Below are 25,905 nucleotides of genomic sequence, written 5' to 3'. Positions count from 1 at the left end.
TCATCCTAGTTCACAGATCAGCCTGCGGCCACAGTGGGGGCAGTGAGCTGAGTTCAAGGCAAAGGATGACTAAACAGCCTTCTCATCGTTAATAATAATAATACTTGGCATTTATCTGGTTCTTTATGTTTTCAAAGTGCTTTATAATCATTAATTAGTTAACCAGCACTCACCACTATCCCTGCTGTCTGCCTGCTGTGCTGAGCAGACGAAAGAGCCAGGCGGGACTTGCCTGTCCGCCAGGGGATTGCAGATCTGGGGAAAGTGAGGGCCGGGGCATGTGGGGTGAAGAGTCGGGGGACGGTATCAACATCAAGAACTAAATTTGGAAAGAGACGGTTATGAATCAGTGCAAATATATGTGGGCATGTCCCTTGACAAGGACGTCAAGCACACAGGCAGGGACGTGATCTGCACTTGGACAATGGGATTCAGTCCTCGGTGGGTAAGCATGGTGCCTCACCAGGGGGCTTAGGATTTTCCTAAAATCAGATTGTTCCAGCCCCTGCCAAGTGAGATGATACAGGATATAGGTGGCATCTGTGCCCTGGATGGTCAGCTTCACCCCTTCTCCTCTTCAGAATGCCCATGGATTTGGGCATCATTTTCTAAACTCCAGGGTTCTACACGTGGCCAAGACCCAAACTTGCTGGTACTGTTTATCCAACTTGCACTGGATATGAGGAGATTAACCTCCCTGCAAAAGATTAAAAGTGCAGTGTCTCCCAGACACTCAGCAGTGATCCTGAGTGGGGAAGCAGATGGCAGCAGGTGGGGTGAGGTGAGCTTTCTCTCCTTCACCCGTGCCCTGAAGTTTAAATGACTCTGGGAAAAGCACAACGAGGCATCTGCGACTAGGTCAACCCACAAGCGTAGTCAATGAAGCTGGATGTGCCAATTGTCAGCTACCCACTTACATGGAAATCTGATAACTGTTGTACTTAGAGAGTAGAAACCGAAGTCATCAGCCAAATAAGTGACCAGAAGAAAGCGATTAGTCATCTTTCTTCATGAGTGATCACAACACTTCTGAAGCTTCTCCACCTGTAACTTGCAATTTAGGGCCTTGTCTAATGACAGGGTGAGCGTCTCTTATTGATCTCCAGACTCCTTAGTAAATTAAATGGCAGGCACACAAAGAGGCGAGGGACAGGAGTGTGGAAGCAGCCTCACAACTCTTGCTCTGTTCCAACGAGGTTCTAGTAAAGCCTGTGGGTCTCTGGGCTGCCCTGGAACTCCAGAACCAAAGCCTGTGGCTGACAGAGCCTCCCGGGGCCAGTCCCTTGTGGTGAGATATGCATAAATCTGCCGATTGGCCTGGATTTATGGCCCTTCTCACCACCTGGGGCTATACCTTGTCAGAACTCAGGAACTAAAAACAAGGCAAGGGCTTGGCTTCAACATGGCTGAAAAACCCAGAAATGATAATAATAATTAACACAGCTCAACTTCCACTTGCCCGATAAATAGTAATTAATGCACACGGCAGCCCAGGGAGGCATCTAGATTTGGATTATGAGCCTTGTTTTGCAGACAGGGAAACTGAGGCCAGGAAGTTAAGTGGCTTTTTCAGGGCCACACAAGGACTCCATATCATACCTGATGTAGGCTTCCCTGTCTCTTAGTCTGAGGTCTGGATCATACCTGTCAGTCAACGAAGACTTAAGAAAATCACACTTATACACACACATCAAAAAAGGCATTTCCCCAGAAGTCCAGGAAAAAACAATAGACTGAGTGTGGCACTGGCCTACCAGTCACCTGTTGTGAGTGGACAGCATCTAAAACAGACAAGGCCTGGTGGTGCTGTGTCCATTCTGTGAGGAAAGGCAGTGTTCCCCAAAACTGCCTTTAATGCATTTAATTGCATTTAATGTCATGCACTCCGTCTGTTATACTTCCTTTCTTTGCCTCCTCCATTTTTGTAGTTTGAACTAAGGAGTTGATGGGGATAGTTGTCTTAACTTGTCATAAGCTAAAGAATTGAAGATGTTTTTCCAATAATTTGGACACTGCATGGGAATCACCTTTCCTCGTGTTTACCTTGCCCAATTGTTGCCTGAGTATTATAAAACTCTCATGAACTTAAGAAACTCCAAATATTGCTTGTACAATAATTGAAAACAGCCTCATTTGGTCTCTTCCACTCATACATTCATATATCTAATAACTGATACATTCAATATAGAAAAAACAAAATACAACTACCAATCCAGTTATTTTCTCCAAGTAGATACATTTTAGTTGTCAAAAGGATAACCTTATTCTGGCCTCTTAGCTGTCAGTGACAGAAACTCCATTCAAATTGGTTTAGATGGAGAATTTCAGGGATGGCTTCAGATACAGCTGGACCCCTATGAGCAAACGATGTCATTGGCACCTGAGTTTCTCCATCTCTCAGCCTGGCTCAGGGCTCATCTGTGGGGACAAAGGTGGCCACTTGAATTCAGGCTGACTTCCGCCAGTGGAGCAGCTCTGCAGGTGGAGAGCCTTTCTTTAATGATAACAGAGGCAAAAAGTCCTGGGACTGACCATGGCTGGCCCACTGGACCGCTTGACCCTCTCTGAGGTCACTGTGATAGGAGGACACGTCACTCTTGTTCAGGCCTAGGTCACACGCTCATCCAAAGAGCCAGGGTATAGGGGTGGCCCCTCACAGACCACTGGGGTCAAGTATGGGAAAGGAGTGGTTCCCCAAAATTGGGGTGCTGTTTGCAAAAGAAGAGGGAAAGGATGTAAGGCAGTTAAAAGCAACAGATCTCTACTACCTTTGTGTAAAACTTAAAAGTCTACATTTTACCATATAAAGTAACAGAATATTCTTCTAGATGCTATTTCCATTGCCACTCATAAAACCCTAGCTAGGCCCTCAAATACTATTGCTAAGGGACAACACCACCTTGAGGAACCTAAAAGCAAATGTGATTCTCCTACTAGTTCAAGTGTCTGCCCACATCCTTGTTCATTCAGGATGCTTATGGTCATGGACCTCAGGACCACATTCTAGAGCTGGGAGAGGGAGCCAGGGCCCACAAGAAGGCATACCAAGCCAACAAGCACCTCCCTGCCAAAGAGACCTGGCAAATGCCACAGGCCTGGTGCATCTTGATTTTAACATAACACTTGACAAAATGTTCTCCAATGGGCTTCTGCATCATTTGGATTTTCATGAGGAGTACAGACAACTTTTGTAATTAAAAAGAAACCCCAACAATCTACAGAAAATAAAGATGAAGACGAGTGGGTAGGATGATAACAACACAGCTAGAGGGCTGTTGGGCTCATTGAATCCCCCAGGTATGAGTCCACACCTAGAGCATATTACTTACATGCTAATATTAAATGTTAAATTGACAGTGTCTGAAAGACTTCCTCCTGTGGCTGAGTGCATGTAGCCTGGACATCCCACGCTCTCCAGCCCTCTCAGGCTAACCTCTCCTGAGTAACCCATAACAGAAAATCCAGCTATGTCCCCATTCCTCCTCTCATCGGTTGGGGACTCCCTAGGAGGATGTCCTTGTCCCCAGAGTAATCCTGTTGTTTTTTTTTTTTTTGCGATATGCGGGCCTCTCACTGTTGTGGCCTCTCCCGTTGCAGAGCACAGGCTCCGGAGGTGCAGGCTCAGCGGCCATGGCTCATGGGCCCAGCCACTCCGCGGCATGTGGGATCTTCCCGGACCGGGTCACGAACCCCTGTCCCCTGCATCGGCAGGCGGACTCTCAACCACTGTGCCACCAGGGAAGCCCCTGGTTATCTCTTATTGTCTCTCACTGCTGCCCCTCCTGGTCAGCACCAGCTGCCTCTCTTTCCCCTAAGGACCCTCACAGTTCTCCAAAGCACAGTGAAAACAACAACAGTTTAACAGCATCTACTGAGGACTCTAGCCTAACACCAGGGAATTACAGAGCAGAAGAAGAAACTTCAAGTAGATATCAGCAGCCCCACATGCCACTGGCCTTCCTCATCACCACTACCTTTTCCTTTTTCTCACTAAAGCACTGCTCCATCACATGTGACCAGGATAGGTCATCTCTCCTGGAAGGTTGTCCCATAACATCTAGCCTTATACCTGATGACTTACAAATAAAAGAAAAGCCTCATCAAAGCATTCCTTCCAGAACAAAAGGACAAATTAACTCCAAGAGCTAATGTCCTTCTTCCCTAGAATGCAAAAATCACTCACAAAATCAAAATGGAAATTTCTTGGTTTCAACTCTGTCAGGGTTCAGACCCAAACTTCAGTAACAGTAAAAAACTGGCAAATTTGGGCTTCCCTGGTGGCGCAGTGGTTGGGGGTCTGCCTGCCGATGTGGGGGATACGGGTTCATGCCCTGATCCGGGAAGATCCCACATGCCGCGGAGCGGCTGGGCCCGTGAGCCATGGCTGCTGGGCCTGTGCGTCTGGAGCCTGTGCTCTGCGACGGGAGAGGCCACAGCAGTGAGAGGTCCGCGTACCGCCAAAAAAAAAAAAAAAAAAAAAAATCATAACTTTTAACCACTATGCTATCTACACCCAAACTTTTTCATCATCCCCAACAAAAACTCTGTACCCGTTGAATAATAACTCCTCCTTTCCCCCTCCTCCCAGCCCTTGGTAACCACCATTCTACTTTCTGCCTCTATGAGTTTGTCTATGCCAAGTATCTTGTATAAGTGGCATCATACAATATTTATCCTTCTGTGTCTGACTTATTTCACTAAGCAAATGCTTCCAGGCTTCATCCATGTGTAGCATGTGTGAGAACTTCATTCCTTTTCATGGCTGAATAATATTCCACTGTATGGATGTACCATATCTCTTTATCCATTCATCTGTTCATGGACACTTGCGTTGTTTCCACCTTTTGGCTATTGTGAATAATGATGCTATGAATATGGGTGTGCAAGTATCTATCCAATTCTGCTGGATATACACCAGGAAGAGAATTGTTGGGCCATATGGTAGTTCTATGTCTAACCTTTTAAGAAACCACCAGTTTGTAATCCTGTTTTGATGGAAATGCTCGCACGCAGGTAGGTAACTTTCTTGGGTAGAGATGGCTGGGACATTTGAGCTAGGAGTAGAGATGAGTAATTGCTTTGACATCAGGACAAAGGACCCAAGAAAAGCCTGGCTGTACCTCAGGTACTTTCCAGGTCACAGTGCTGATGGGCCACCCCAGACACTTTCCTTGTCAGGGCGGTTGTCACATGGATAGAAACCAGAAAACCACTTGACAAACTGGATTATTCACCATCGTCCCCTGATCAGGTGAGCACAATATATATATATATATATTTTTTGCGGTACTTGGGCCTCTCACTGCTGCGGCCTCTCCCGCCGCAGAGCACAGGCTCCGGATGCGCAGGCTCAGCGGCCATGGCTCATGGGCCCAGCCGCTCCGTGGCATGTGGGATCCTCCCGGACCGGGGCACAAACCCGCGTCCCCTGCATCGGCAGGCGGACTCCCAACGACTGTGCCACCAGGGAAGCCCTATATATATTTTTAATTACAAAGTATATCATATGAACAAAAACAGTACGTAAGTATAGATTAAATCATAATACAGTTAATGCTGTCACATCTACCACTCAGCTTAAGAAATAGAACATTACCAACCTGTTTGAAGCTCCGCATTTATCTGTTCCTGAGCACATTTTCATTCTCCACCACATAAGTGACCATTATACTGAATTTAGTCTATCATTCTCTCTTTTTTCTTTATAGTTTACCATACACATAAGTAAGACTACATTGTAATATATTGTCCAATTTTGCATGTTTCTGAACCTCATAAGTAAAAACATCTGGATGTATTTTTCTGTGCCTTGCTTTTTTCATGCATCGTTATACTTTCAAGATTCGTCCATACTAAACTGTGTAGCTGTAGCTCATTAATTTTCACTGCTGTGTTGTGGGTTCCATTTTATGCCCATCCTTAATGTATTTATCTATTCAACTGAAGATGGGCCGTTTTGGTTATTTCCTAAGAGCTCATTCTAATCAGGGTTTTAATCCTCACAGTAATTAGCACTAAATGATTTTAACTGTCTGTTTTCCTACATGTGCAGGTTTTTCTCCAGATTGTATGAGGGGAACAGGTACTATGGCCCTTTTCTTTTGTTGGATTACTAAATATTGAGTGATCCTATCCCATCACCCACACACTTTCTCTGAGCACTGGCTCTCTCTGACTCAGAAGTCGTATTTATACCCACGACCCCACCCTCCCGTCAGAGCTGATTGGGCAAGAGGCAGATACAGCTCTCAAGCTGGACCAATCAGATGCTCTTTCTTGAGAATTTTAAACTAGTGCCAAAAGAGAGTGGTCTTCAGGGACTTCCCTGGAGGTCCAGTGGTTAAATCTCTGTGCTTCCAACGCAAGGGGTGCAAGTTCAATCCCTGGTTAGGGAACTAAGATCTCACATGCCGCGCTGCAAAAAAAAAAAAAAAAAAACAGAGAGAGAGAGAGAGAGTGGTCTTTCTTTGCTGGTTGGCCCTGTGAAAGTGGAAATTTGGGATCCTGGGTCAGCTCTGCTTTCTTTACCCTGTGTACGGGGGGCAAAGGGAAGGACAGAGGGGGTTAAGGTATAAATGAGAGAACTGAAGAGGATGGATAGTTTTTTTTTTAAAGGGGAGGTGGGTGCTGAGAGATGGACCAAGAATCCTAAAGCCTTCCAGGCCTCAGCCCCAGCCCTTTGCAGAGGCCTGGTCCTTGGGTCCCATGAGATCCTCTGCTGAGTCCTTATAATAAATTGACCTTTTTGGCTTAAATTAGTTTCAGTTGTTTTCTATTACTTGTAATCAAAGACCCTCACTTATCTATTCAATTTACTTCTTCCCAGCCATTCAAAAGAACTGCAGGGCTGCCAGGGACCCCTATTAACCTGAGAATTAGTTAAATTCTTTCCCCGACCAACAAGAGATAGGAAATTCTCCACTTCCAAAGTCAGCCGGCTCCAGAGAGCTAAACAATGGAGTGGATACAAGGTATAAAGTAGGTATGCTAGTTTTATCTCGAGTTATTTTGACCAGCTCTTAGAAATGACTGAAGAATTTTGCCCTTAACTTCCTAAAAACAGGTGCTTGATAAAGACACCCCCCCCCATTATCCTCAGGTGATCGGGAGGGTAACCACAAATAAGTGAATTTTACAGATAATCCCCAAACCTTATCTAAACTCTTATCTTGGGCAATAGCTTCCTCTTCTGCCTTTTTTTTTTTTTCTCTTCTGCCTTTTAGCAGAGCTGTCCACAAGAAGCAAATGGACTGTGACAAGGTGGAGTTTTTATCCCCTTTTATTCCCCTTGCACACCTCCAGTGGAGATGCTAAGGAACAATGGCAAGGACAAAAAGACAGGTGGCAGGAGAGCAAAGAGGAGAAACAAAGCCTGGATGGTTTGAGCACTGGCAAGACAGCTTCCAGGAGTTGTCTTAAAGGAGTCGGGGGCTTTGGGAACATGGGTCACCGAGGATGAGGAAGAGAAGCAGCCGGAAGGGGAGCACAGTCACAAGTGGGGAGGGGGAGCCCTTGCTCCGCATTTCACAAAACGCCTTTCCCAAGCTGGCACCTCTGCATTTACAAGACAACACACTCCTTGCAGGTATCTGAGATTCTGAAGATGTGGCCCTCACTAAGTGGAAGGGAAGCCCACTTGTCTCCTAAGTTTGGTTTTGCTTAAAATCTTCTATCCGTCGGTACAGCTCCTAAAAAGGCATCGGAGTTTTTACTCTAGCCTCTGCCAAGTGATGAAGCCAGAGCGCACCCCGTCTCACTCTAGAGGTGGCCATTCAGCTTTGATGTGTAATTTGAGGCAAGCTATCTTCTGCCGCCCCTTTCTTTTTTCACTGAAAACCACTGTGTAGCCACAAAGCTCAAGTTCAGAGGGGAGGATGGCTCCCCAGCGGCGCCATCTTAGAACAGGGGGAAAAGACTCGTTGCTTAAACCTCAGCCCACTGAATCAGATCATCCTTTGCTGTGATGTTAACAACTGTAACGTTTCAAACTTGCTCTCAGAAGCCGTTAGGTATTCCTTGCCGAGACCTTGAATTTGGTGGGCACTACCACGACATAAGATTGCCAGCAGAGGAGGACAGTGGTGTTTCATTATTCACGGAAACGTGCTGCTTGTGTGCTTCGGTTTGAGCTTTTGATGAACAGAAAATGTGCTCTTTACATTTTCCTTTTTGTGAAATCCTGACACAGCATTTCTGGTTTCAAAGGAAGCTGTATAAAGACCAGCAGAAAATCCCACAAAATGAGACCACCTTAAAAATCAAGTTTACTGGCTAAATGGGATTAAGCTAGAGTTGTGTTTTAAAAAGAATAAACCAGAAGAAAACAAATCTTTGCTGCATGGTGCCCACTTCTATCTAAACAGCTCTGAAGTCCAGATGCAGGCTGTCACTGGAGCATCTCTGGAGAGAGCGTGGGAAGTTAAAAGTCAGTGTTTTTGATTAATTAATAATCATCCTCAGCTGTGTTGGCAAATGATAAAAACAAATTGTCTGCCTTTAAAGTAAGGGTGGAAGACGTGTGCTTACCCAGAACCGAGGGGGAAGGAGGAAGAGCCCTGCTGGCCTAGTCGGCCCTCGGCTGGTCTGGTGGTGGCTGAACAAAAAACGACGCTGTATGTCTCTTACCCTGTATGGTTATGATAATCACCACAGCTTGGGCAGTCAGTCAGGGAGGCGGGTGGAGGAAGCCAGTGTCTAAGGAATGGCCCAAAGGGCTACCCAGTTGTCTTCTAGAACAACCCAACTGAGCATGTGCAGGAACAACTGTTTCACCATGTTTGCCATTGTGAGGCGCGATTCAGCAGGCTCCAGCTAAGTGAGTGTCCGCGTGTGTGTGTGTGTGTATCGGGATGAGGTGACGTTTCATTGGTAGTTTAGAGGAGAGATGCAAAGACCCCTCTCCTTTTAAATTTGCCACCTACAAGTTAAACAGTGACTCCACGTCATTCTTTCTTGAAGACTCTGACTGCAGCTGGGCGCCATCTGCCTCCCTCCCGAACCTGTAGTTCTCGAGCCACACTTCTCTTACAGGACTTAGACCACTTGTCTCTTGGTAACACAGTCATTCCTACTTCCTCAAATATAGTGATGTTTGCCTTTGGGGCAGCACCTGGGACAGATTATTGGGTAGAGGAGACATACAATACATCTTAAATATTGGAATGAGTGGAGGAAGGTGGGACTGATGGATGGACCTGTGCTGGATGCTATGTTCATTTTGTGGCTCTGTTGGTGGAATTTCTATCTTCCCCAGTGACTGTGACATTCTCTCCTTCCTTCTGTCCCTACTGCCAGAGCCATGATGCAGGCTCTGATTAAGTTTTACCTCTTCTCCCCTCATGGTTGCAAATAATCCCCATCTCCTACCTGCCTCTACTTTAATCCATCTTACATACTCAGTCCACCTTGATTCTATCCCTCCCCAGCCTCCAAATTTTCCTTGGTCCCTAATTCCTCACCAAATCACCCAAACACACTACACCTGACGATTCAAGAGCCTTCACACACTGGGGACCCAGAATACTGTTTCTGTCCTAACTCACACTACCCCTGATGTGTCAAGTGTCCAACACGCTATTTCTCTAAAAATTCACTCAGTTTCCTATTTCCATCCCTAAAGTAAAACACCACTCAGCCTTCAGGGCTCAGGTCCAATGTCACTTCCTCTAATAAGTTTTTGATTTCACATACCGGATGTGATTTCCCTTGCCTTGATCTTCTTTGTATTAGACTCTTTCAGTGATTGTCCAATTGCTATATTAGAAGCCCCTGAGGGCAGGAAGGCCAAGTTCATCTTTGCCTTGGAGTTGGCAGCAGAGTGCTGAGAACCAAGAATCCCCCTTATTGCTGAATTATATTCAGAGGGAACTCCTGCTGGGAGTCTACAACCTAAGACTGACATCAACACAAGTGTGGCTGTAGCTACTGACCTGAGACTCTGGTGCCAGGATAAATGTGGAAAATCCACAACTCCAACACAATTAAATATTTACCTGTATTAGTTTTCTATGGCTCCATAACAAATTACCACCAATTTACCAGCTGAAAACGATACCCATTTATTAGTTCACAGTTAAATTCTATAAATCAGAAGGCTGGCACAACATGCCTGGGCTTCTGCTCAGAGTAACACAATGTTGAAATCAAGGTGTTGGCGCAGCTGAACTCTTGTCTGGAGGCTCTGGGGAAACAGGGCACTTTTAGCACTTTCTTGTTGGTAGTAGAATTTAGTTCCTTGTGGTTATAGGACTGAGGTCCCTGTTATGATTAGATCAGGGCCACTGGGATAATCTCCCTTAAGGTCAAATGTGCTATAAAACGTATCTAATCACACAGGTAAAATCCATCATATTCACAGGGTGTGCACGCAAGTCGGGAAACAGGAAATCTTGGGTCATTTTAGAATTCTGCCTATCACATCACCTTAAATATAAATTTGAGATACTGGTGAGAGAGTTGAGGCCAAATCAGATTTGGGGGCAAATGGCATCTGGAGAGACCACGATGTTTCTTCAGGCAGTACAGGAAGACATTGCAGAGAAGGAAAAACAGGAGTTCTTGAAGAGTTGGGAGGGGCCTTGAATTCCTGAAAGAGCCTTGATGGTACAGGAAGAGGAGGGCTTTCCAGGCAGAGAAAGAAATGAGGAAGAGGATGCAGGGAGTGGCTGAAGGAACCAGAGAGACCAGTGTGGGTGACAGAAGCAGTAAGGGAAGGAAACAAGCCTGGGAGCCCCAGGTCAGGGCTGTGTTTCTGAGTCACACTGTGTGGGGAGGTTGCCACCATGGCCAAGGCCGAGGGCATGGGGACCACTTGGTGGATGTGCTGGAGTGAGTGGGGAGGCCAACTGGGACGTCTGTAAGAGGCCAGTTGGAGCTGGACAACCCGCCAGACGGCCAAAGGGCTGTGTGAAGGGAGACTGAGGAAGGCAGGGCCTCAGGCTGTTGAGCAAACCTGAGGAGAACAGAGGGTGTTAGGGCAGGATTCATGGAATGAGTGTCACAAAGAACTCTTGCTATGGATAAGGCAGGAGACATCTTCTCTGAGACCACAGAGGCCGAGGCAGAGCCGAAGGCTGGCCCAGAGGCACAAAATTTGTGTGCTGGGCCCAGTTTACCGCTGACTCACCCTGCGGCAGTGGGTGCCTTACTTGCTCTTTCAGTGCCTTTGCTTCCTGATCTACAAAGTGGAGACTAATGACAGCCCTGTCCTGCTCGGTCTAATGAGGGCATAGAGATCACTTTCCAGTCGCTGGCTGCCGGGAACATGCCTTTCCCATTCCAGGGCTCTGCGCTGGGCCTCTGCTAGTGAGTCGAGTGGACAATTCCGTGCTGAGGGAGTACAGCACAGGTGAAGCTTGGCTGGTTATGTCCACCCCTGGGTCAGGCTGGTTCAGACCAACTCCTAGCTGGGCCCTGAGCCTAAAGAGATTCACCTCCAAATCCGGTGTACATCAGATGGCAAGTATTGTTCAGGAGACTCGCTTTAAGCTGTATAATCATCTCCTGCTAGATTCCTTTCCGGAGGACCTCTCCTTCTAGAGACCCCAGGGCAGGGACGTCTGTATAAGCCTCATTTAAATCACTATTCACTTTCAAACCCTGTCATTCATGTTGTCAGGTGAAGCCCAAATGTCACTGCTGAAAACTCTGCTGAACTCTGAGACTACCAGAAAATCTTTGGAACAAGAGCCAAGCATTAGCCTCCACCCCGTATACCCCGTAGACATACTCCGGGTGGTAGGAGAGGCAGTAGGAAGCCTCTGTGGGCAGAAGTCCATTCCTACGACGGGCCCAGATCAAGTCTTAAACACTCAAGACAACAGCAGGCAGTCACTGACATGTCTTAGAATTTTCCGGCCCTAAAAAAAAGTGCTTTGAAAGAGCTGGGTTGCCTTTTCAAGGGCTTTGAGGAGCAGGCAGAAATGTGAACTGAGGAGAAACCCAAAGTGAAAGGGTTCGTCCACAGCTGCCACTTCCCAAGAAAACCTAGGACAAAGTGCCTGGCAGGGGGGTGCAGGGTGCTTTGCTCCTGCCTGCTGGGTACAATGTCAGCGGCTCCTATAGGCCAGAGCAGGAAGATCCTCCCGTGAGGAGTGATGCACGTGTCACGTGGCCTGAAGGTCTCCACTGCTGACAGTGTGCCCCTCAGGACTGGGTCTTCTCCATGTGGGGTCTCAGTCAGGCCAAGCAGTTGGGCAGTGGGGTCCCAACATGAGACTGCTCGCTGTGGGCCCACCTGCCCCCCAACTCCCAGGACGGACCCAGGGCCTGCGGGCTATACTAGGAAGTACTGGTTGGCCTGGATCAGGTCCAGAATCTTCTGGAGTTTCTAGATAGATAGGCCTGTTGTGATCCAGAACCCAAAGTCTCCTGTAGAGTCTTGAGGTGCAACCAGAGCTTATGTTAGCAATGATCTTCCTCTGGCCCCTCTACCCAACCTGGAAGTTTCATTCAGTCTTTTTCTAGAATTGAGCAATGTCTGGCCATATCTTCAATTCCAAGTGGCTTTGTGTGCAATAATTCTTGGTGCCTATTTTTGTTTCTGAACATGCTACCTTTAACACCTCAAACTCCACCCTGTCCCTGTTCTGTGAGTAGCGGGAATTAGCCCTTTAAGAAAGGTCGTTCTGGGGCTTCCCTGGTGGCACAGTGGTTAAGAATCCACCTACCAATGCAGGGGACATGGGTTCGAGCCCTGGTCCGGGAGGATCCCACATGCCGTGGAGCAACTAGACCCGTATGCCACAACTACTGAGGCTACGCTCTAGAGCCCGTGAGCCACAACTACTGAAGCCCGTGCGCCTAGAGCCCATGCTCCACAGCAAGAAAAGCCACCGCAATGAGAAGCCCACGCACCGCAACGAAGAGTAGCTCCTGCTCGCCACAACTAGAGAAAGCCCGCGCGCAGCAACAAAGACCCAACGCAGCCTAAAATAAATAAATTTATTTAAAAAAAAAAAAAAAAGCTTGGGGCTGTGGTTTATTGACTTGTTGACTCTAGGGTTGGTTTATAGGAAAGAATATAACTCCACCACTAGGGGCTGAGGGACTTTGGAGAAGTCACTGTGTGGCTCTGGACCTCAATTTCCTCATCTAGATAATGAGGAAACTGGAATAGATCAGTGCTAAGGTGCACTGGGCCCTAACGCCCCATCATCTGTGATCTAACCATCTTGGGCTTCCCTGGGGAGCTTCAGTTATACACTCAACTCATGTTCATTCAGCAACTATCATGTGACAACTCCTACGCTAGATCCCGTTTTTTGAGGGGGCTGTTTCAGACCGGAGGGTAAATTTGGTCTCTATTAGTCCACATGGTCAGAAGCAACAGTCCCAGCAAACTTCTTTGATCATACAATCCAGTCCCCACCCTCTGCAAAATTAGAACCTGTATCCCCATCATATTTATATTTATTTGTAAATGTTATACACATATACTTGCAAATATGTATAGCAAATATTAGTCATATTATTATTACTAGTAGTACTAGTAAAGCTTAATTCCTTTCTTCGTTTTTACATTAAAACATAGATGTGGGTACTTCCCTGGTGGCACAGTGGTTAAGAATCTGTCTGCCAATGCAGGGGACACGGGTTCGGGCCCTGGTCTGGGAGGATCCTACGTGCCGCGGAGCAACTGAGCCTGTGCGCCACAACTACTGAGCCCATGTGCCGCAGCTACTGAGGCCCACGTGCCTGGAGCCCGTGCTCCGCGACAAGAGAGGCCACGGCGATGAGAAGCCCGCGTGCCACAGGGAAGAGTGACCCTCGCTCGCTGCAACTAGAGAAAGCCCGCGCGCAGCAGCGAAGACCCAACGCAGCCAAAAATAAGTAAATAAATAAATAAATTTATTAAAAAAAGAAAAACATAGATGTAAACAGAAGTTAAAATATTTTCTTTTTGCACTTCAGTGGATCATCCGTGTACTCCACAGGTCTAGAAGGCCTCAGAAGTCCAGCTCTGTGAACTTTCAAGATCAATTGAAAAAGATATCCAAGATACTTGGTATGGGTAACATTATACATTTAGTTCTAAAATAAGATGGTCAGAAAGGAGATTGGCACACTTTGGCTGATGCCAACTAAAGCTAAGATTCTATAAAAATAGTTCTTTAAAAATAGAGTTATATGATCCAGCAATTCCGCTCCTGGGCATATATCTGGAGAAAACTATAATTTGAGAAGATACATGCACCCCAGTGTTCATAGCAGCATTACTTACAATAGCCAAGACATGGAAGCAACCTAAATGTCCACTGACAGATGAACGGATAAAGAAGATGTGGTATAAGTACAATGGAATACTACTCAGCTATAAAAAAGAATGAAATGTTGCCATTTGCAGCAACATGGATGTAACTAGAGATTATCATACTAAGGGAAGTACATCAGAAAGAGTAAGACAAACACCATATGATATCACTTATATGTGGAATCTGAAGTATGACACAAATGAACTTATTTATGAAGCAGAAACAGACTCACAGACATAGAAAACAAACTTGTGGTTATCAAAGGGGAAGGGGGTGGAGGAGGGATAAATTAGGAGTTTGGGATTAGCAGATACAAACTATTATATATAAAACAGGTAAACAACAAGGTCGTATTATATAGCACAGGGAACTATATTCAATATTCTATAATAAACCATAATAGAAGAGAAAAAATAATAAAATAGAGTTTAAGAAATTGCATTCTTTGGTCCTGTTTGGCAAAATTCCTATTATCGTTTCCTTTTATCTCGGCCAGGCCTTACTTAATGCCAAAAGGGTCCATAAATATTAAATGCATTCTCAGCACCATACCAGGTAATATGGGTGAATATAAAAGATCTCTGAATACAGATGTCCATCTTGAGTTTAGCTGTATTTGCTTTCTTGCCTGTGTCATAGGTGAGATGCACCCATGTGTGGGCTTTAACCACTAGCACCAGGATTTGGGCTGCATTGCCTTTCTGGGACTTAAGACCTGTCTCACTCCTTTCTTCAACCAGCCTGTTCAGCCTGGCTTTCGAGCTTGGCTCACACGGCAGCAGCAGAAAGGCATCAAGGGGAGGTCAGGCTGGGGAAAGGTGCTGCAGACGCCGAGGTAGCTGTGGAACTCAGGGTGTTAATCACTTTCACTCAGGCATCACTGCTCCGGCTGCTGCAGGCTCCCCCCAGCGCTGCCGGCAGAGGGTCCATGCAGCAAACCAGCAGGAAAAAGAATGGTCAGGAGAGAGCATAAGAAAGAAACATATCCTTTCTCAGACAGGAGCTTTTACTTCCACCCTGGTCCACAGCTTCAAAGGGCAGCTGCCTCACAAGGAGAGTGTTTGACCAAATTCAGTTTGCATGTTTGAAATAAGAAGACCGCTTTCTTGATCTCTGAAACTGAGTCCTAGAAGGCCCCGTTCCCAGCATCCTTGCCGTCCCCTTCCCCTCCTACCCCGTCAGCTTGCTCCAGCTGTGCTGGTTGACCCTCCGGGAAGGGAGGTGTGGCCAAGAAACTACAGACCTGTCCTCCACTTGGACAATTTTGCAAACCTTTGTATAAGGACAGATTGCACAAGGCTGCATGGGTGAGGTGGAGGGAAGAAAAAGGGAAGAGCGTTTTCTGCTTATGGCCGGGACCCTGTTATTCATTGGCTTGGGTGTTTCAGCTGAGTTTTGTGGATTAGGAGGCCAAGTCATGTCAGCACAAGAAACCTCCTGGGTCTCTGTCACATGTGCTACCCCACCTCTTCCCCGCAGCCCAGACCATTCCTTTCAGAGAACCCTCCCTGTTTCGCGCTTTCACAGAGCGAAGCTGTTCTGAGTCTTGGGGTCACACCCAACTCACACATCCCAGCAGAAGCTGAGGAGAGGTCTGGGGTCCTTCTCTGTGGCCTCCATCTTCAGCCCCGCCCCTGCTTCCGCAGACGGGCATGAAGCAGGGCTCACAGTAAGAGTTGGTGCTGGCGTCTGGCCGTGGCAGAGCTTCCGTCCTGCCGAACTGGCTCAGGGGAGGGATGCTGGGCAAACGAAAGCTGGGGCGGCTGTGTAATGTGGGAGATGGCGAGGGCCATGTTCCCAAACTGTAAGTCATGATGACACTGTTAAAAAGGGCTGGTGGGTGGGGGAAAGTGAAAGAAAAAGAACAGGGGGAACAGAAACCAAAGTGAGGCACACAGAAGGGTCGAACAAGAGTAATGGCCAATGCACGAACAGAGGCCAGGAAATGGGACAGGCCTGCAAGAGAATCAGGGAAAAGCAGGATAAGACTGTGGGTAGGAGGAGAGAGATTAAACCAAGGAAAACACAATGAGACATGAACGGGAGATGTGATCGTTTGCTGGAGGAAATGGCAGGTGATTTGCCAACACATACACCAACAGAGGGTGTTGGAGGCCTAGTCCAAGGACGCCCCTGGGTGTATCACCTTCAAAGCCCCAAATACAGGACAGATCAGCCCTGACAATGAAATCTACGTCTCTGCTTGCTTAAGGCCTAGTGAGACACTTAGGAGAAAAGAAAGAGGCTGTAAGCAGAGGGAAAGGATCAGGGAGATCCATAGATGCAGTCACAGCCCTTCCACAAGTTAATCCCCAGGCAGACCTGCCCACGGTCTTGCAGGCAAAGAAATAGAAGCGATGGCTTTTGGCCTCAAGAAATTCACAATCTGAGAGAAGGGACAAGATGTACATATGCGAAGCAATAAACACCAGCAATATTAGGGGACTGCTCAGGTGAACACAGTAAAGAATATTGGTTGAAAGAAACAAAGAATGAATTAAGATAAAGAAATGAACTACAGGGCTTCCCTGGTGGCACAGTGGTTGAGAGTCTGCCTGCCGATGCAGGGGACACGGGTTCGTGCCCCGGTTTGGGAGGATCCAACATGCCGTGGAGCGGCTGGGCCTGTGAGCCGTGGCCACTGAGCCTGCGCGTCTGGAGCCTGTGCTCCACAATGGGAGAGGCCACAACAGTGAGAGGCCCGCGTACCGGGAAAAAAAAAAAAAAAAAAAAAGAAATGAACTACAGAAAGGCTTTCTTGACAATGTTCCCATGTGGAAATTTTTTTAAATGCAGGAATTAAGTGAAATGATGTTGGCTGAACTGGATGAAACATTTAAAACTGGGCCAAGAAGGTGACCTGGGCTTGACTACAGCATAGCACAGGCTCCGAATCAAAGCAAAGAACAGGAGGCATAACTGCCCAATCTGGTCTCCCAGGTGAGTTGGATCCACATAACATGAAATTCACTTCAATATTCAACATTCAACAAACTGAGATCAAGATCAAATGAATAACTGAGGTTGGGGGGAGACCCAGTAGGTAGGTTGTATACGTGTGAGTCAAAGAGGCAAGGTCATTTAACTTGCGATTGAGAAAAAAGGATAGTGAAGGTAATGATAATTACAGCAACAAACATTTATCGAGTGAAAACTATGTGCCAGGTGCTGGTGTAAACACTTTACATGCATTCGTTTACATGATCCTCACTACCACCCATGAGGGATTTTATTATTATTATTATTTGCATTTTATATGTGAGGAACCACAGAGAGATCAAGCAATTACACAGCAGAGGTTAGCCCAGGACTCTAATTAAATTCCACAACACTCTCTCTCTGAAGCCATCGATGTCTCTGTTTCCTCATCTGTAAACATTTGTTATCTAACCTGCCTATAGAGACACTGTAGATGATAAAGCCTCTGTGAGGAGACTGGCTGTGGTGTCATTATGAGAGTATTAGCATTAATAGGAAGGCCATGCTTTTTCCAGGAATGCTAAATATATGCTCACTTTTTCATGTTAATACCACAAGGCCTTGAAGAAGGATCATGAGGTGGATGGACCTAGAGTCTGTCATACAGAGTGAAGTAAGTCAGAAAGAGAAAGACAAATACCGTATGCTAACACATATATATGGAATCTAAAAAAAAAAATAGTTCTGAAGAACCTAGGGTCAGGAGAGGAATAAAGATGCAGACATAGAGAATGGACTTGAGGATATGGGGAGGGGAAGGGTAAGCTGGGACGAAGTGAGAGAGTGGCATGGACATATATACACTACCAAACGTAAAATAGATAGCTAGTGGGAAGCAGCCCCATAGCACAGGGAGATCAGCTCGGTGCTTTATGACCACCTGGAGGGGTGGGAGGGAGGGAGACGCAAGAGGGAAGAGATATGGGAACATATGTATATGTATAACTGATTCACTTTGTTATAAAGCAGAAACTAACACATCATTGTAAAGCAATTATACTTCAATAAAGATATAAAGAAAAATAAAATAAAATAAAACCCCCTCCTCTGGGTTCACAGTAGACATTAATGCCAAGCGAATCTTCTCTCAAAAGGTGAAAGGTCTCTTTCTGACACCCCTTTACAATTCTTATAATGTTTGGGGGCTGGGACTCTTGTTTCTTATGAAAAGGTTTCCCACTGAGAAGAGCAGCTTACAGGAGCCTCTCCCACAAGGCCCAACCAGAGGACCACGCCATCTTAGAAATAGGGTTTTGAGCTTGAGAGGCAGCAGATAGAGAAACAGATAGCAAATACATCTGTTTTTACAAGAGCCTGTTGTTCTCTGTACTAACTGCTATAAAAACGACATGAAACTAGCCACACATTAGTTTTGGTTCTCGTGACTAAATCAAGGAATGGCATGATGGTGCTGTGTCATTAGAAATGAAACCAGTTCTTAAACAAGAGAATAGGGCCGACATTTTAGTAACCTGAACGATTTCATAGAAAAATCAAAGCTGAAACTTCAACACCCCATCCCTGAACTCCTGCTGCTTAAGTTTGGTTCTGAACCAGTGAAACTTCTTTCTCGCCATGAAGACACGAGATGGGCCCTGACTTGCCCAACACTCGGTGGCCAGGAAAGCCTTCCTTCCACCTGCCGTCCTACTAGGCCGAAACATGGGCTCAGTCTTGGCTTCTACAGGACTGACTGTAATTGCCACTTTGAGAAAATACAAAAAGTACCTCATTTTGTTTTTACTTTTTCAAATATATAACCTGATATATTTTGAGATATATATATATATGACATAATTAGATATATGAATTTTACCCTCCCTGAGGTATTTTCATCCACATCTTTTCAGATAAAGAAACTGAGACCTGAAGAGGTTAAGTCACTCACCTAGAAGCAGGCAGAACTGGGGTTCTGAACAAAGCTTTCCTTATCTATATCTGCACTGCCTCCAGTTTGGCCTTTATCACAATAATAATGATGTTGATGTAGTAAACATACACAGGTTGCCTCCCCAGCGTCCCTCTCCTCCCTTTTCCTGCCACAGCACCCACATTTTGCCTTGAGGGAACCACCCACCCCCTCACTGTCCCCCCCTTCTCTAACAGCTGGATACATCCAGCTCCCAGGGGTAGCCCTGATATGCTTAAGCCAGAGAGTATCCATCACCTGGCCATGGTGACTGGCTCAGGCGTGGGCATACAGCCCGATTCAGGCCAGTGGGATTTGAGGAAATGTTTCCTAGGGCTTCTGGAAAAAAAGCTTCCTCAGCCCTCTGTGGGTTTACCAGAGGGGACAATCCCCCTTCTCCTGGATGGTGTATTGGAGAATACAAGGTTCAAAATTCCCTCAGCCATTTGTGCCACCAAGAGAAGTGCCAGCCTGAGGATGAAGCCGACACACAGAAGAGGCAGTGCTCTAAACAAAACGGACATGGAGCTGGTATCGTGAGAAAGATTTAAATTCTAGACTGCGTGCTGGAGTTCTCAGGCCATAAACTAACACAATCCCTTTGTTTGCTTAAGCCAGTTTGAGTTTGTTATTCTGTCATATGAAAATTCTTAACCAACGCAAACACCACTGGCATCACTCCCAGTAACATCTGATGGTTGCTTTGGTTTCTCAGAAGAGCATGAAACCCATCTGACCAAAAGGACCAACCCTTCAAAATTCATCAGCATTTCTGGAGCACGCCCATCTCTGGTGCCCGACTTTCCAGAGAGGACTCACATTTTTCTGTTCCTGGGGTCTGGCTCCTCCTGTTTTCTGTTCCATGTTGGCTCTGTCTAGGCCTGTCCTTGTCCCAGTCCCTCCACAGTGACAGGAGGTGGCTGCCCTCCGCTGAGGAAGCCAGTCGCCAAGTGGGCAGCCAGCTGCAGACCTCAGGCATCAGCACTGTCAAGAAAAGGAGTATCAAGAAAGGATTTGGCCACAATATATTTTAATAAGACATAAAATCGGGTGGGAGAAGGGTCTTTGGCACATAGCTATACACGATTACCCTCGGCCCCCAGCCAGCTCCCTGTCAGAATGCTAAAACGCCAGGAAGTTTGGTGCCCCTCTGAGGATCTTTATTTGCTAGTGATTGGTGCTCACAGAATTTCAGAGATTTGGTATCAAAGATTATAAAATCTGTGGGTCTGAAAATCTGTGCTAAGAACTGTTTTTTGTGATTCTACTCAATCTCAGTTTCTCTTGAAAAATTCTGTTATTTCCACTTCTGGCCACTATGACTAAGCACAGAGGTAGAAACACAGTCTAAACAGTTAAAGGATCCTGTAACTGCCCAAAGCAGAGAAAGAAAGCAAATGTCAGCACTGGCAGGGTGGTGTGTGAGGGAGGGCTCTCACTCTGCCCAGACCCAATCTATCAGCAAGACTTGCCAGTTTCCAAACATGTCTTGACTCAACCACTTCTCTCCGTCTTTACTACAATCATGTAACTTATTCATTCAACATGTATACACTGAAGGTCTTCTGTGTTCCAGGCATTGTTCTAGTGGCTGGGAGTACAAGACTGACAATGGAATGTGAACGCATGTCCTAGTGACTCTTCTTGCTTGGGCCTCCCTCTGTACGACCCTTCTCGCTGACTGGCTCCGGCTTCCTCATTTGCCCTCTCCTTCCATTCTCCACATAGGAGCCTAAAAGATCTTCTTAAATATCAACACTTCCCCATTTGAAACCCTCCAATGACTTCCCATTGCTCCTTAATGAAAATACTGAGGCTTCCTGGGCCCTGGCCCTGTTCGAGGGCTGCGCACCTCCCTACATTTACAGCCTTTTCTCACACCCTAGGCTCACTCCCCAGTCACACTGGCCTCCTTTCAGATCCTCAAGTATGTTACGGCTTTTTCTCTTTTCAGAGCTTTCAATCTGCCTTTATTTCCTCCTAAAACAGTTGCTTTCAACTTGTTTTTTTGACAATACTCCCCTGTAAGAAATATTTTATACCATGAACCAGTAAATACATCAACCTATTAATAAAGGCAACATTAGTTTTACATGATAATACTTCTGGTATGTTCTGTCCTTTTTTTAAAAAGCTAGCCATGACCCACTAACCTGCAGTTTGAAAACACTCCTCCCTCTACTCTTTGAATGGTTGAATCGTTCTCATCTACTTTCTATCTAAATGTTAGCTACCCATGGGGGGCTTCTCTGGCCACCTGATGCAACCCAGGTCCCTGACTTAGGTTATTTTTCATCCGAGGGCCATGTCCCTTCCCTTTGAAGCACGTATCAAAGTTATAATTACGTATTTCTTTGTTGAGGCTTGCTCATTGTCTGTCTCGTAGGCCACATCACTAGCTTTTAAAGGCAGGGACTTGTATGCTCTGTTCCCCACTGTATATCCCACATCTGGTTCAATGATCAGCATGAGAGAAGAATATACCTACGTATTCCTTGACAGGCTGACTGAGTGGGTGGGTAAGTGATGCTGAGGTCTGGACTGAAAAACAGGCCTCCCCAATAAAAGGAACTGGGGTTCCTTGGAGAAATGGCTGATTCTAAGGCTGGGGCAGGAAATATACAGTAGTGCCAGAAAGGAAAGAAATACTCAAAAAACAAAAGGATGGGGCATGTCAAAGGGACACAGGAGCCAACCTAAAAAGAACTCCCAATGGCCAAAATTGGAACAATTTGAGCAGCAAAATAAATAGCCTAGTATCAGATTATAACCCAAATCTTTACATAAATATGCATGAGAGTCCATACTGATATAAGTGGTTGACTAAATAAATAAATGAAGAGGGGGAGAATTACATCTTTCTTACAGAAGAATTTAAATGATGTACATAAATACTACCCTCCAGGAGGTGGAGCTTAATTCTCCCCACCCCCTACCCCCTTGAGGGGAGGGGGAAGGCACTTAGTGACTTGATTCCAAGCAACAGAGTAGGTAAAAGGGGAACAGGGTCACCTTCAGTGAGGAAAGCTGGCCAACTGTACCTTGGCCAGGTGTTCAAGATTGATTTTACTGTCCCATCATGTGGATGGCATGTACCCCGACAAGATGTGAGAAGGGCACTTCACCTCTGCTGGCTTCCTCCAATAGCCCACAACCCCAGTGCAACCATAAAAAAAGCATCAGGGAAACCCAACTAGAGGGGCATTCTACAAAATACCTAACTAGAGCTCTTCAAATCTGTCAAAACTCCATGAGAAACAAGACTGGAAACTGTCACAGACCAGAGGGATTAAGGAGACACAACAACCACTTGTGGTGTGGCATCCTAGATGAGAAAAAGGATATCAGTGGAAAAGCTAAGGAAATCTGAGTAAGATATAGACTTTAGTTAATAACAACGTATCAGTATTGGTTCATTAATTGTGACAAATATACCATTGTAATGTCAGGTGCTAATGACAGGAGGAGCTGGCTGAGGGGTGTACGGGAACTCTGTACATTATCTTTGCAACTATTCTGTGAATAAAAAAACGTTTTAAAATTAAAAGCTTACTTTAAAAAAAGTTCAGCCTTAATGCCAAGAGCCGGGCCTTCATTCAGTCACTTTTATGGAGTGCCCACAAAGAGCTTCGGACCCTGCTGGGCACAAAGAAGACACTTAGACACATGGGAGATGAATAGATGCATATACACAGGCAAGGCATCCGGGGTGATGAAACGAAGAGCAGAGAATGCAGGTTTGCAGGTTGACTAGAGAGGGTAGGCATGTGTGTGGGGGTGGGGGGGTGGGTGGAGGGGTGGGGCAGAGCTGGTAATGAGAGAAAGCAATGACCAGAATGAGGAAAGAAGACAAAGACTGGCTGGCTTTGGTGAGGTGGAGCCAGCTCTTCCCCACTGGAATGTAAGCTCCCCGAAGGCAAGAACCTTGTCTCTCTTCTCATACCCCTAGGAGCAGAACTGTGCCTGGAACACAGTAAATGTTCATAAATGTGTATTGAATAGATGAGAGACTAGATAAACAAAGTCCTGCTGGAACTCCACTTGAACTCCAGAACCACTACCGTCATGTGAGGTCTCCCAGGCGCCCACTGGATTTGCATTTTGTGCATGGTGATGATTGTTCTGCACCATCAGAGGTCTTCTGGAAAGCGTGCAGATCTTAGCATTGGTTTGGAATGGTTCTAATGTTCACCCACAGGCATGGAAGTGCCTTGGAGCATTTCTTGATGGTATTAACCGGTAGGTCTGCTGATACGAAGGAGTGAATGGCATCTCCTCTTTGCTCTGTTCTAGCGTCCTGTTAAACCCAGCAGGGGCTCCTAGAATTGTAAGAATGGAGAGTTAGCAGGGGCTTCAAGCTTTTGATACGGTCTCTACAAATATAAGGAAACAGTTTAGAGGGATGTTGAATTTCCCTGTAGGCATCTACTGACATTCCTCCTTAATGGTCCTAAATGCTCAATATATTCAGTTGCATGTAACTTTCTTTATGAAGAAAAATTCAAATTTGGGGGAAATTATGGAAAATCATATCCAATTATGTAGCTATTAAGAATAGTGCAGACTATATGTATTAATAGGAAATATTAAACATACAAAGTAAAGCTGTTTTCTGAAATAGACACAAGATACTGGTTGACAAAGGGGAGTTCTGTGAAGACAGCATGGGAGGGAGGAGACTTTCACCGTACACGCTTGGAACCTTTTGCATTTTGCACGTGTACAAAGTATTACAAACGAAGAAAACTTAAAAAAAAATTTATTTATTTGGCTGAGTCAGGTCTTAGTTGCAGCACGCGGGATCTTCATTGCAGCATGTGGGATCTTTCGCTGCAGCATGCAGGCTTCTCTCTAGTTGTGGCGCGTGGGCTCCAGAGCCCGCGGGCTCAGTAGTTGTGGCGTGTGGGCTCTCTAGTTGTGGTGTGCGGGCTCTAGAGCATGCAGGCTCCATAGTTGTGGTGCGCGGGCTCACTTGCCCGCAGCGTGTGGGATCGTAGTTCCCTGACCAAGGATCAAACCCACGTCCCCTGCATTGGAAGGCAGATTCTTAACTACTGGACCACCAGGGAAGTCCCGAAACTTAAAAATGATTCCAGAGGAAGAAAATTTTGAAATTTGTCTTCACGTTATAATAATCTCCTTTTCTGATCTATGCTTGATTACCTTTGAGCCTCTGCTTTCTGCAGGATCTGACCCACATCGGGTGACAGGCAGGCTATTCCACCTGTCTAGTCCTGGCTTTTAACATCATCTCAAATAAACTTTTACATGAAGTGACAGAAGTATGCTGATGGGATTGAAAGAGGAAGACATTCATCATAGTTCATGCGTTCAAAACTAGGAATTAATGATTAAAAAATAAGTCCTATAGTTATTTTGTAAACAGCATGCTTACATTATATTGCAGTTTTCTGTTAAAAAGCATTACACTGGCTTTTTGGCTCTCTGAGCAGCACCACGGTGGTTGGCAAGAACAAGCACCTTACGAAAGTGGCAAAAAGGGAGCCAAGAAGAAAGTGGTTGACTCATTTTCTAAGAAAGATTGGTATGATGTGAAAGCACTAGCTATGTGTCAATGTAAGAAATATTGGGAAAACACTAGTCACAAAAACTCAAAAATCACATCTGATGACCTTAAGGATTCTTTTTTTTTTTGCAGTACGCGGGCCTCTCACTGCTGTGGCCTCTCCCGTTGCGGAGCACAGGCTCCGGACGCGCAGGCTCAGTGGCCATGGCTCACAGGCCCAGCCACTCCTCGGCATGTGGGATCTTCCCGGACCGGGGCACGAACCCGCGTCTCCTGCATCGGCAGGCGGACTCTCAACCACTGCGCCACCAGGGAAGCCCCCGGATTCTGTTTTTGAAGTGAGCCTTGCTGATCTGCAGAATGATGAAGTTGCATTTAGAAAATTCAAGCTAATTACTGAAGATGTTCAGGGCAAAAAATTGCCTGATTTCCATGGCACGGATCTTACCTGTGAGAAAATGTGCTCCATGGTCAAAAAATGGCAGACCATGGTTGAAGCTCACATTGGTGTCAAGACTACCCATGGTTATTTGCTTCGTCTATTCTGTGTGGGTTTTACTAAAAAATGTAACAGTCAGATTCGTAAGACCTCTTATGCCCAGAACCAACAGGTCTGCCAAATCCGGAAGAAGATGATGGAAACCATGACCCAAGAGGCGAAGACAAATGACTTGAAAGAAGTGGTCAATAAATTGATTCCAGACAGCACTGGAAAAGACACAGAAAAGGCTTGCCAGTCTACTTATCTGCTCTATGATGTCTTCGTTAGGAAAGTAAAAATGCTGAAGAAGCCCAAGTTTGAATTGGGAAAACTCATGGAGTGTCACATGGTGAAGGTAGTAGTTCTGGAAAAGCTTCTGCAGATGAGACAGGTGCTAAAGTCGAACGAGCTGGTGGATATGAGCCAGTAGTACACGAATCTGTTTAAAATTTACACTTTTAATGATGACAAATAAAAGATCTTATTCGTGAAAAAAAGCATTACTTTGCTAAATGTTAACATTTAAAAAGTATATCTAGACCATTAATAATGAATCATACTAGTACCCTAAAAACACTTGTAGAAAAGATTGAGAAGTCCCTGTGAATCAACAAACAGTATTATCCCTCAAAAAAATAACTGATCAATAATTCACTATAGGGCTTCCCTGGTGGTGCAGTGGTTAAGAATCCACCTGCCGGGCTTCCCTGGTGGCGCAGTGGTTGAGAGTCCGCCTGCCGATGCAGGGGACGCGGGT

The 25,905-nt window shown here is 45.9% G+C and overlaps 1 pseudogene; it reads left to right on the top strand.

The window, feature by feature from the left end:
• The first annotated feature begins 10,781 nt into the window (after nucleotides 1-10,781).
• LOC136131878 (small ribosomal subunit protein eS1-like) lies at nucleotides 10,782-25,595 on the top strand (annotated as a pseudogene).
• Nucleotides 25,596-25,905: the final 310 nt, after the last annotated feature.

This window comes from Phocoena phocoena, chromosome 12, assembly GCF_963924675.1.
Source record: "Phocoena phocoena chromosome 12, mPhoPho1.1, whole genome shotgun sequence".
NCBI lineage: Eukaryota > Metazoa > Chordata > Mammalia > Artiodactyla > Phocoenidae > Phocoena > Phocoena phocoena.
This window is presented reverse-complemented; position numbering and strand designations above follow the sequence as displayed.